This window comes from Hibiscus syriacus, unplaced genomic scaffold (genome assembly GCF_006381635.1).
Source record: "Hibiscus syriacus cultivar Baekdansim isolate YM2019G1 unplaced genomic scaffold, ASM638163v2 tig00113338_pilon, whole genome shotgun sequence".
NCBI lineage: Eukaryota > Viridiplantae > Streptophyta > Magnoliopsida > Malvales > Malvaceae > Hibiscus > Hibiscus syriacus.
Window position 1 is genome coordinate 1 of NW_024063457.1, and position 10544 is coordinate 10544.

A 10544-nucleotide genomic window follows, 5' to 3' on the forward strand; every position below is an offset into this window, starting at 1 on the left:
ATGAAATTATTAAATTAATATTGTAGGAGGAAAACATGAAACACTATTAAAAAATTGAAACATAAATTACATAACTTTCAAAAAAGTATATATCATTTTTATAAAAGTGTCCATACTTATTTCACTGTTGAAAACACATATTTATATTGTTTGGTTATATGTTAAATTTAAATTCTAAATAAATTTTATAAAATATCAAAACAATCAAATATAATTTTGTGTAAATTTAATTATAAATTAATATTGTGTGGAAAACATGAAACACTATTAAATAAATTGAAACATAAATTACATAACTTTAAAGCAGTTTAAATCCTAAAAAGTGTCGATACTTTTAAAATATATCGATCCAAACGATATACCAGGTAAAATATGATAAAACCGGTAAAAATGATAAAACCGGTAAATTTAAAAGTGTCGATACGTTATATAAGGATCGACACTTGTGAATTTAAAAGAGAAGCAGTTATAGCGCCTATAATGTGTCGATACTTTAAAAAAATATATCGATCCACAACGATATAACAGGTAAAATATGATAAACCGGTAACAAAATGATAAAACCGGTAAAATGATACCGATATATTGAAAGTGTCGACACTTTCGTAAGTACGTGTAATAAATTATCGACACTTTCAAAGAAATAGGTATTATCCTTTCGAAAGTATCAACACCTGACATAAAAGTATCGACACTTTTGTATTTGTATCGATTAAATATAAATAACATATCGATGAAAAATATAAAGGCCATAGCTAAATATCCTCTGAAAAAAGATAGAACGGCGAGTTTTGAAATCGAAGAGTAATTGTTGCTGCATTTCAGAAGGCGTTTCTAAAGCGAAGTTTGTTTTTGTTGCTGCCAGTCGAATCGAAAAGTATGTTGTCGAAACCCTAATTTTTTATTATACAGTATCGCGATAGGGTTTTTATGTGTTGTTTGGGGTTTTGGAGTAAGGAAGCATTTGGGACCGATTGCAGGTAGAAATAGATATTCAAGGAAAATATAAATGTCGATACTTTTATAAATATTATAGGTAGAAATGATATTATAGGTTGTATAAATGTGCCGACACATTTTGGTGTGGCCATTCAAATTCTTTTGAAGAAAACCGTTTTACCACAGAGTAGTTATCTATTTGTATATTGAAAAGTGTATGTAACAAAATATTTGATTTGCGTAAACTGATATATGAAGGAAAAATGGAGTCAATGGGTTGGAAAATTGTTGGTGGAGCAGATGACTTGAAATTGAGGCCGAGACTCGAAAGCAACCAAAGGGTGGATATATGTACTTCTAGTAAGTATCAATGTCTTTTTGTTATTATTGTTGAAATGGTAATTGGATTAAGTATCGATAAACTTTAAATTGATTACAAATTTAAATGTTAACAGTATGGCCGAATGCAAAAGATGATGAAGGGAGATGGCACAGAGCGGTTCGGTATGTAAATGAAATTGACATTGAGTAGTATTAGTATTTAGTGTTAATGTATTGATTAAGAAACGTTTATGTTTAATATTAGGTGAAAAAAGATGTGAGGTCCAAATGGAATTCAATGAGTGATGCTGAAAAGGAACCTTACATCACAGTCAAGGATGATAGTAAAGAATACAAAGAACGGAGGAAAGCACATGAAAATAAGGTATCATTAAATTGTAAATACGTTGATACAAAATATATAAGAACTATAAAATTATATATTGTTAAAAAATGTAGGAAGTGTCGACAAGGTGCAGCATTAAAAGGGTGAATTTATTAATTAAACACCTTAAGGAGAAGGGTCCAGTTGAATGTGCTGGGAGAAATAGGTTTTGGATCGTTGATCGGAGTAAGGATCGACCTTCGGAGGGAATTGTGTCGATCCTTGATGGCACAATTTGACGTCAGTCAATGTATGGCTAAGTATGGTGATTATCATTCCCTGGGGGTATCGACTGCTGCAGCCGTATTGGGGTACAAAACAAGGCAAAAGTGTTATAGAAGTCTGTAGGAGTAAGAACTGGAAAGCACTTGCCTCCAAATATGGTTTGAATCATAAGGTGACATATACTGAAGTTGAAGAGGATATCAAAAGTGGATCTTACTTGGGGGATGAGCTGAAGGCCCGAGTTCTATTGTACCTTGTCGGGATATTTCTTTGTCCACGGGTGATACGTCAACGAACAAGGATATATGAAGCTCATTTGCGATGAAGGCTTGAAGGTGAATTCAATTGGGCTGAATATCCATTCGAGATTGATTGAATCAATAATCACCTTTAAAAGGGCAGTCAGAGATACCTCAAAGGGTGCATAGCAATCTTAGAGGTAAATGAGTTGAATCACTTTTTTGTGTTTTATATAAAATAAATTTTATTATAAATGCAGGTTGCACTGTTCGATTTTTGGTCGGGCTGTGAGGCCGTGCCGGCTATGAAAGAACCGGAGTGGCACGCATCCGTGCATGGGGGAAGGAAGAGGTGGTTAGAGTGATGGTGAAGTTGAAGTTGGATAGAGAGAAGAAGCAAGAAATGGTATAAATGTAATTAAATAATTAAGAATATAATCAATGTCTTAATATTGTAATTTAATTTTTGAAGGTTATTGGCAAGGATGTAGAGGAGGCAGTGGAGGCAGAGGAGAAGAAGGAGGGATGGTTGTATTGGGGGATGAAGGTGAGTGGGACGACGGTGAAGCAAAACAGAGTAACTTCGACATTTTGATGTCTGAATTGGCTGATATCAAAAAAATCCAATTTGAAATCATGCAAAGAATCAAGAGTCGAAGAGAAACTTGATCAAGTCGTAGAGAAACTCGAGAGAGTCGAAGATACACTCGAGAGGAATAAGGGGGTAGTGGAAGGAAAAATAGATGGAGTGGTGAAAGAAGTAGAGGGTTGAGGGGTGAAGTGTGAAAGAAGTTGGGGTGTTAAGGGGTGATATTAAGATGGTGACGGGAGAAAAATTTGAGGGAGTGGTGAAGGAGGTGTTGATTTGAGGAGTGAACTTACGGGGGTGAAGTGGTGGTTGATAAATACTCGGATGAAGGAGCTCATTGAAGGGTGAAATAAAAGATATGAAGAGCTATGTAGAAAAAAAGTACGATGAACTGAAAAGATGAAGAAAAAGAGGGAGGAGAAGAAGAGATGGAAGAAATGAGAGGAGGAAGTCGATGTCATTATACACCGGAGAGTGTTATAGCAGCAGTTTTGGATTCGGAATGTCCTGGCACCCCAGAAGAAGAAGAAGGTAAGTTTAATAAAAGAATACTTATTTGATTTTTATTATGTTGTGTGACAAAAATTTGTATGCAAATTGTAGGTTGAAAAAGCGGATATTCCAACCGGAATTGAGACATCGAAGCTGCAATTTGTGATTATTATGGAATAGCGAGTTAGAATCGGGGTAAGTGAAATATATTGTTTTGAGTGATATTTAAATATTTCATGACAAGATTTATCCTAATGATTCTACAGATATTCTGTAATATCAATGGGAAATCAATTCGCTACTGTATACGACGTTGCAACGTTGAAGCCTACGGAATGGGTTGGCGGTGTGGTAAGTAGAAAGTAGAAATAAATAAAACTTATTGAATATGTTCTGATTGTGTAATTAATTTTGTTAGGTTATCGATTTGCTCGCCTGGACCATATGCTACGATTCTCAAAAGTCACCGGAGGATTGGCTACCTTCCATACCTCTTAGTGGTGAATTAAAATAAATATTGAAAAGTAGTGTTATAGACAGTAAATTAATAATGTTTGTTGCGTAATTACAGCAACAGGCGTTGAAGCCAACACAAAGAAAGTGTTGAGAATATTTCTACCTTCTGGGGTGTCATTGGATAACTATGTGAAATTCACCGACTGTGAGAAGGTAAGACACCATACCAATTGCAAATGATGTTTTCGGATATAGAATGTTGAATTTTGTCAAATTGGGTGTGAAATTTGTTGCAGATAATGATCACAAAAACTACCATAATTCACATTGGTATCTGTTGTGTTGGATATGGTAGATCATGTTGTAACAATATATGATAGTATGTTTACAACTGAAGCAGCTAAACAGAGAGTGAAGGATGCTAAGAGATTGGTATGATGTCTGTATGAAAGGACATTATGTAAATTATAATGCATAATTTTTTTGGTGCATACTTCTTCTATTTTAATGCAGATTAAAATATTAGATTCTTATAATAAGAAACGCATTTGGGTTGAGTCATGTGGATCTCTAGGAAAGTATCCCTTGAACGTCAGCCGGTTGTTCCCTTACGTGCACTAAACCCATGTTCCCGTGCGAATCCCTTGTAAAAGTGCCAAGCTTGATCACGTGAACAGAAGAGCTGACCAACCAATCTGTCAGATTCATCACATTATGTACTTCATGGCATTCCTCGGTTGGCTTAACATTGTCTACATCAGTATTATCCATGGCAAAAATTTTGTTGTGCAAGTTCGTGCTCCAGGAGTTGATGGATATGTAAACGAAGGTTCATTTTGGAACATTTCTGTCGTGCTGCTTTCAATAGGATGTGGCATTGGTAGTGGTAGTTAAAGGGTGGGTAAACATTAAATTCGCAGTACATATTTAGGTATGTACAATAACTACAAGTATATTATCATTTTAAATTCGCAGTACACTGTTAAAAAATTGAAACATAAATTACATAAGTTTTAAAAAAAGTATCGATCCTTTTTATAAAAAGTATGGACACTTTCAATTAATAGGTAAACATATGATGTAATAGGTAGCCCTTATATAATTAATAGGTATCGTTTATATAATGTAATAGGTAGTGGTTATATTGTAAAATGTCTATCCTTTTATAAAAGTGTCCATACTTTTTTCACTGTGGAAAACATTAATTTAAGGTTATCTTTTGAGTGAGTTTAAGATATTAATTTAGTAATTATAGGCGTCTAATGATTTATTTTTTACGTTACGGTATATTATTATTAAATTAAAAATTCTAAATAATATTTTATAAAATATAAAAACAATCAAATAATTTTTGTGCAATGAAATTATTAAATCAATATGTAGGTGGAAAACATGAACACTGTTAAAAAAATTGAAACATAAATTACATAAGTTTTAAAAAAGTATCGATCCTTTTTATAAAAAGTATGGACACTTTCATATAATAGGTAAACATATGATGTAATAGGTAGCCCTTATAATGTAATATGTATCGTTTATATAATGTAATAGGTAGTGATTATATTGTAAAGTGTCTATCCTTTTTATAAAAGTGTCCATACTTTTTTCACTGTGGAAAACATTAATTTAAGGTTATCTTTTTGAGTGAGTTTTAAGATATTAATTTAGTAATTATAGGCGTATAATGATTTATTTTTTACGTTACGATATATATTATTATTAAATTAAAATTCTAAATATTATTTTATAAATATCAAAACAATCAAATAATTTTTTGTGCAAATGAAATTATTAAATCAAATAATTCAAATTGAAAATTAAACAACAATCAATTAAACATTGTTGTGGGTACATTAATTGAACATTGTTATGGGTACATTATTTGGATTAATTTCGTTGAGATGGGTTATGTATAACAAAACAATCTATCTCGCATGTGAGTACTTTATTCCAACCATGTGACAAGTGTGACAACCCATCAACTCAACTCAGCTTTGAACTCAATCATATTGTCTTTTAGCTTGATGGTTCATAAAGCATTTACTTGAACAGTATGAATCAATTATGCAATTTTCATGTTCATTAACACTGCATTTCAAATTCATTTCATATGTAATTGGAGTTTGAATTTAAATTTCAATTTGAGTTTGAATTTCAATATATATTTCGGCTCCACTATAAATATAGCCCAAGCCAATATGCATGTTATCATTGATTATTCCTAATTTCCATTGTTTTTTTCCAACGTATAAACGCGAGGGAAATCCCGACCATTTTATTTTTGGTCAACTTTAAAGCGTCAGAAACGTTTCGGGCGTATGATCTGGGTGGTATACAAGAAATGTAACAAATAGCAACTAAAATCATAAGTTGAGTACACCCAATCATAAGTCTGAAATACTTCCGATGCTCATCAAAATCCAAAGCTCATATGGTGCCAAGCAAAAGGAAATCAAAATCCAAATCTCATATGATGCCAAGCAAAAGGAAATCAAAATCCAAATCTCATATGATGCCAAGCAAAAGGAAATCAAAATCTACAACTTGAGTTTGAACATTGATATGATATGTTCAGTTGTTATCATGTTGGGATTTTCTCGTTTTTGATTGCTTGGATAGTTGTTCTCTGCTTCTTCAAGTGTTCTTAAGGTTATCATTTGAGTGAGTTTTAAGATATTAATTTAGTAATTATAGGCGTCTAATGATTTATTTCTTACGTTACGATATATATTATTATTAAATTAAAAATTCTAAATATTATTTTATAAAATATAAAAACAATCAAATAATTTTTGTGCAAATTAAATTATTAAATTAATATTGTAGGTGGAAAACATGAAACACTGTTAAAAAAATTGAAACATAAATTACATAAGTTTTAAAAAAAGTATCGATCCTTTTTATAAAAAGTATGGACACTTCAATATAATAGGTAAACATATGATGTAATAGGTAGCCCTTATATAATGTAATAGGTATCGTTTATATAATGTAATAGGTAGTGGTTATATTGTAAAGTGTCTATCATTTTTATAAAAGTGTCCATACTTTTTTCACTGTGGAAAACATTAATTTAAGGTTATCTTTTGAGTGAGTTTTAAGATATTAATTTAGTAATTATAGGCGTCTAATGATTTATTTTTTACGTTACGATATATATTATTAAATTAAAAATTCTAAATATTATTTTATAAAATATCAAAACAATCAAATAATTTTTTGTGCAAATGAAATTATTAAATTATATTGTAGGTGAAAACATGAAACACTGTTAAAGTATCGATCCTTTTTATAAAAAGTATGGACACTTTCAATATAATATAATGTAATAGGTAAATTTGTAATGCTATCGGTATAATATACCGGTTTACTTATAAAATAGGTAAATATAAGCGCTACCTATTACATTATATAAGCGCTACCTAATATGTTATTGTACTTTATAATATTTCCGGTTAAATAATATAACATAACCGGTCTAAATTTTAACCGGTCACTTATTTAACCGATCACGCCGTATATTAGCCGTTTTTTAGGCGCCGCACCGCAGAACCACCCTTTCTTTTTTTTTTTAAACAGGGCCCTTTCATCACCAGCCCCCTATTTAAGCAGCCCCATCCCATCCTCTCCCTCCAAACCAAGTACAACAACAATAACCGATTCTCTTCTTAAAAAAAACATCCAAGATCATCTTTTTGTCTTCTTATTTCTCTCTAATCTAAACTCTTTCTTGTGTTAATACAAGCTTAGTCATAAGACAATGGAGAATCTGTTTCGTCTTGTTGATCAAGATCAATATTTGTTCCAGCCTAAATGGACTTTGGTCAATGGTCCGATCATCGTTGGTGCAGGACCATCGGGGCTGGCGGCCGCCGCTTGTCTGAAGGAACAAGGGGTGCCCTTTGTTGTGGTCGAAAGAGCTGATTGCATTGCATCTTTGTGGCAAAAACGCACTAACGACAGGCTAAAGCTTCACCTTCCTAAACAATTCTGTCAACTCCCTAAACTGCCTTTCCCTGAGGACTACCCCGAATACCCTACAAAGAAGCAGTTCATTGAGTATCTCGAGTCATATGCTAAGCATTTTGACATCAACCCAAAGTTCAATGAGTGTGTTGAATCAGCTAGGTACGATGAGACCACTGGTTTCTGGAAGGTGAAGACCGTTGGCTCGAACAAGACGGAGCTCGAATACGTTTGCCGGTGGCTTATTGTGGCCACCAGCGAAAATGCCGAGTCCGTGATGCCCGACATTGAAGGATTGGCTGAGTTTGATGGCGAAGTTATCCATGCTTGTGATTACAAGTCCGGTGAAAATTCAAGGGGCAGAAAGTACTTGTCGTCGGCTGCGGTAACTCCGGGATGGAAGTTTCTCTTGATCTTTGCAACCACAATGCTTCACCTTCAATGGTGGTTCGCAGCTCGGCAAGTCATCAAAACAAAACAAAAAAAGTTACCTTATCAGATATTCTTTCAAGAAGATTGAATTCTAATGTTCTACTTTTTTTTTCAAACAGGTTCACGTCTTGCCAAGAGAAATATTCGGGAAATCGACATTCGAATTGGCTGTTTGATGATGAAATGGCTACCCCTTTGGCTTGTTGACAAGCTCATGTTGATTCTGGCCTGGTTGGTTCTGGGAAATACTGAGAATATGGACTCAAAAGGCCATCAATTGGTCCATTGAAACTCAAGAACACACAAGGGAAAACCCTGTATTGGACATCGGTGCATTGGAGAGAATCAGATCAGGTGACATTAATGTCGTCCCTGGAATCAAGCGTTTCTCACGTGATCAAGTCGAGCTCGTTAATGGCGAAAAAATCGATATCAATTCGGTTGTTTTGGCTACCGGATACCGCAGCAATGTTCCCTCATGGCTTCAGGTGAGAAAATGCTGTATTTTTTTTACATATTTTGATTTATGAAGTTTATACATAGGTTAGACAATGGACTAATGTTGTGATGTAACATGATGATACAGGAAGGTGAATTCTTTGCTAAAAATGGATACCCAAAGGCAGAATTCCCACATGGGTGGAAAGGGAAAGCTGGACTTTACGCAGCTGGGTTCACCAGGAGAGGGCTCTTAGGTGCTTCCTTAGATGCCATAAGGATTGCACAAGACATTGGCACTGTGTGGAAAGAGGAAAATAAGCAGCTCAAAAAGAGAACCATTGCTCGCCATAGACGCTGCATTTCACTTTCACAGTTTTAAAAACTTATAATATAAGTAATAACCTCAGCTAGGAAATTAGCTTTCTTCATGTAAAAATAATGATACAAAAAAAAAATGGAAAGAAAACAGGTAGCACCGGCTGACAGAGCCCTCTCCAAAGGGCCCAAGTTTCGATTTCTTTGGGCATTTTGTATAATGAGGATGATGGGGCATCTAATTTTTACTTTTGGTTTTGGTCTTTTTTTAACAGTGTTTGTACAATAATTCCTTAATCAAGTTGAATGATACAGCTTACTTTCTCTATGTTCCATCATTGCATGGGTTTCAATATCCCATTCATAGTAAGAAGGGTGAAACTGTGGGATTAGAACAGTTTTGCAGTTCCAAACTCTTCTTTTATTAGTCTGGGATGATTACAATGTAGTATATGTTTAAAAGATTATTAACTATTTTGACGATAAACCCTCAAACAGTCGTGTTCCTACAAAGTTTCGTTCAAACCCGAGACCTCTAGGGATAATAACCATTGCTTTAAGCATTGGAAGGTGCTTCCAAACCTCTTATCTCATGGAAGGGTGCAATACAAATAAGCATCAACTGAAAAGGGTAAAGAAATGCCCACTGATTCAATGCTTGAGATTTGCAAGTTGGCCGCCCATAAGCTTGTAATCATAGAAGGGAGGGTAGAAGTAGGACCCTTGATGATGAGGTACAATGGAACCCGACTCCCACCCTTGCCCACTACACAGCACTATTCCATTGATTCCTAAAATTCTTTTTATTATTATTTATCTTTTTTCATTGACCAAACATATTGTAAACGAGTAATCCAAGGCTACACATGGATTTGAGCAGAGCACCCTCAAAGCTCTCATGGCAGTAAAAAGCATATGCCAAAACTTACAACTATTTCATGGGTTTATGTCCTAGTTATCTGTTTTATGTATATTTACTCATGGAAGTTCATTAAAAGGAAAAAGAAGAAAAGCTTAGAAGTCTATAATGCCCTGTTACTGTGAAAGCAAAATGCTAAAAAACAACGATTGGCGTCGCCCGGACTCGAACCGGAGACCTTCAGTGTGTTAGACTGACGTGATAACCAACTACACCACGACACCTTATTGGCCTTATCTCAAATTTTATTATTGAGATATTTTATTAGCACGGGATTACCAAGTTTAGAGCGATTTAACTCTTTTCTTCTCGAGAAGCAAACTTCTGCCTGTGATCTGTCTTCAGGCATGAATATTATTAAACACGTAGATCTGTTAATTTTAAATGCAAACTAAAACGTTTTACAATTGTTAATATGTTTCTTAAACAGAATAAAATTAATCATGTCGATGAATACTCGGTTCTAAAACGGACAAGGCAAATTCATATTAGTGAAGCTTATGACAGACAAAGACTAATCAAACTCCTCTCTACATAACAAGTTAACAACAGCGCCCGCTATCTGGAATTTTTCCCAATACATCGAACATTGCTTTCACCGGAGCAGAAGTCAAACTTCCCAAAGCTCGTATTTCCCAGCACCCTCTTGTATCAAATATACATTGGAGTCGAGTTTGGTCAAGATTTAGGTTAGGAGCGAAAAAATATTATTAATAGAAAATATAAAGAACAAATCATTTAAAATTTTAAGGGGACGACTGCCCCTAGCCGCCTCCACTCGGTCCATCCTTGAGCCAATTGAGATGTCTGAGATTCAAGTCCTTT

General features: G+C 34.2%; 1 non-coding gene and 1 pseudogene across 1 annotated transcript; one reads left to right on the plus strand and one right to left on the minus strand.

The window, feature by feature from the left end:
• Positions 1-7300: 7300 nt before the first annotated feature.
• LOC120186394 lies at positions 7301-8870 on the plus strand (annotated as a pseudogene).
• A 999-nt stretch (positions 8871-9869) lies between these two features.
• Positions 9870-9943, minus strand: TRNAV-AAC. The gene has a single exon. It is a non-coding gene; the product is annotated as a tRNA-Val (tRNA).
• Positions 9944-10544: the final 601 nt, after the last annotated feature.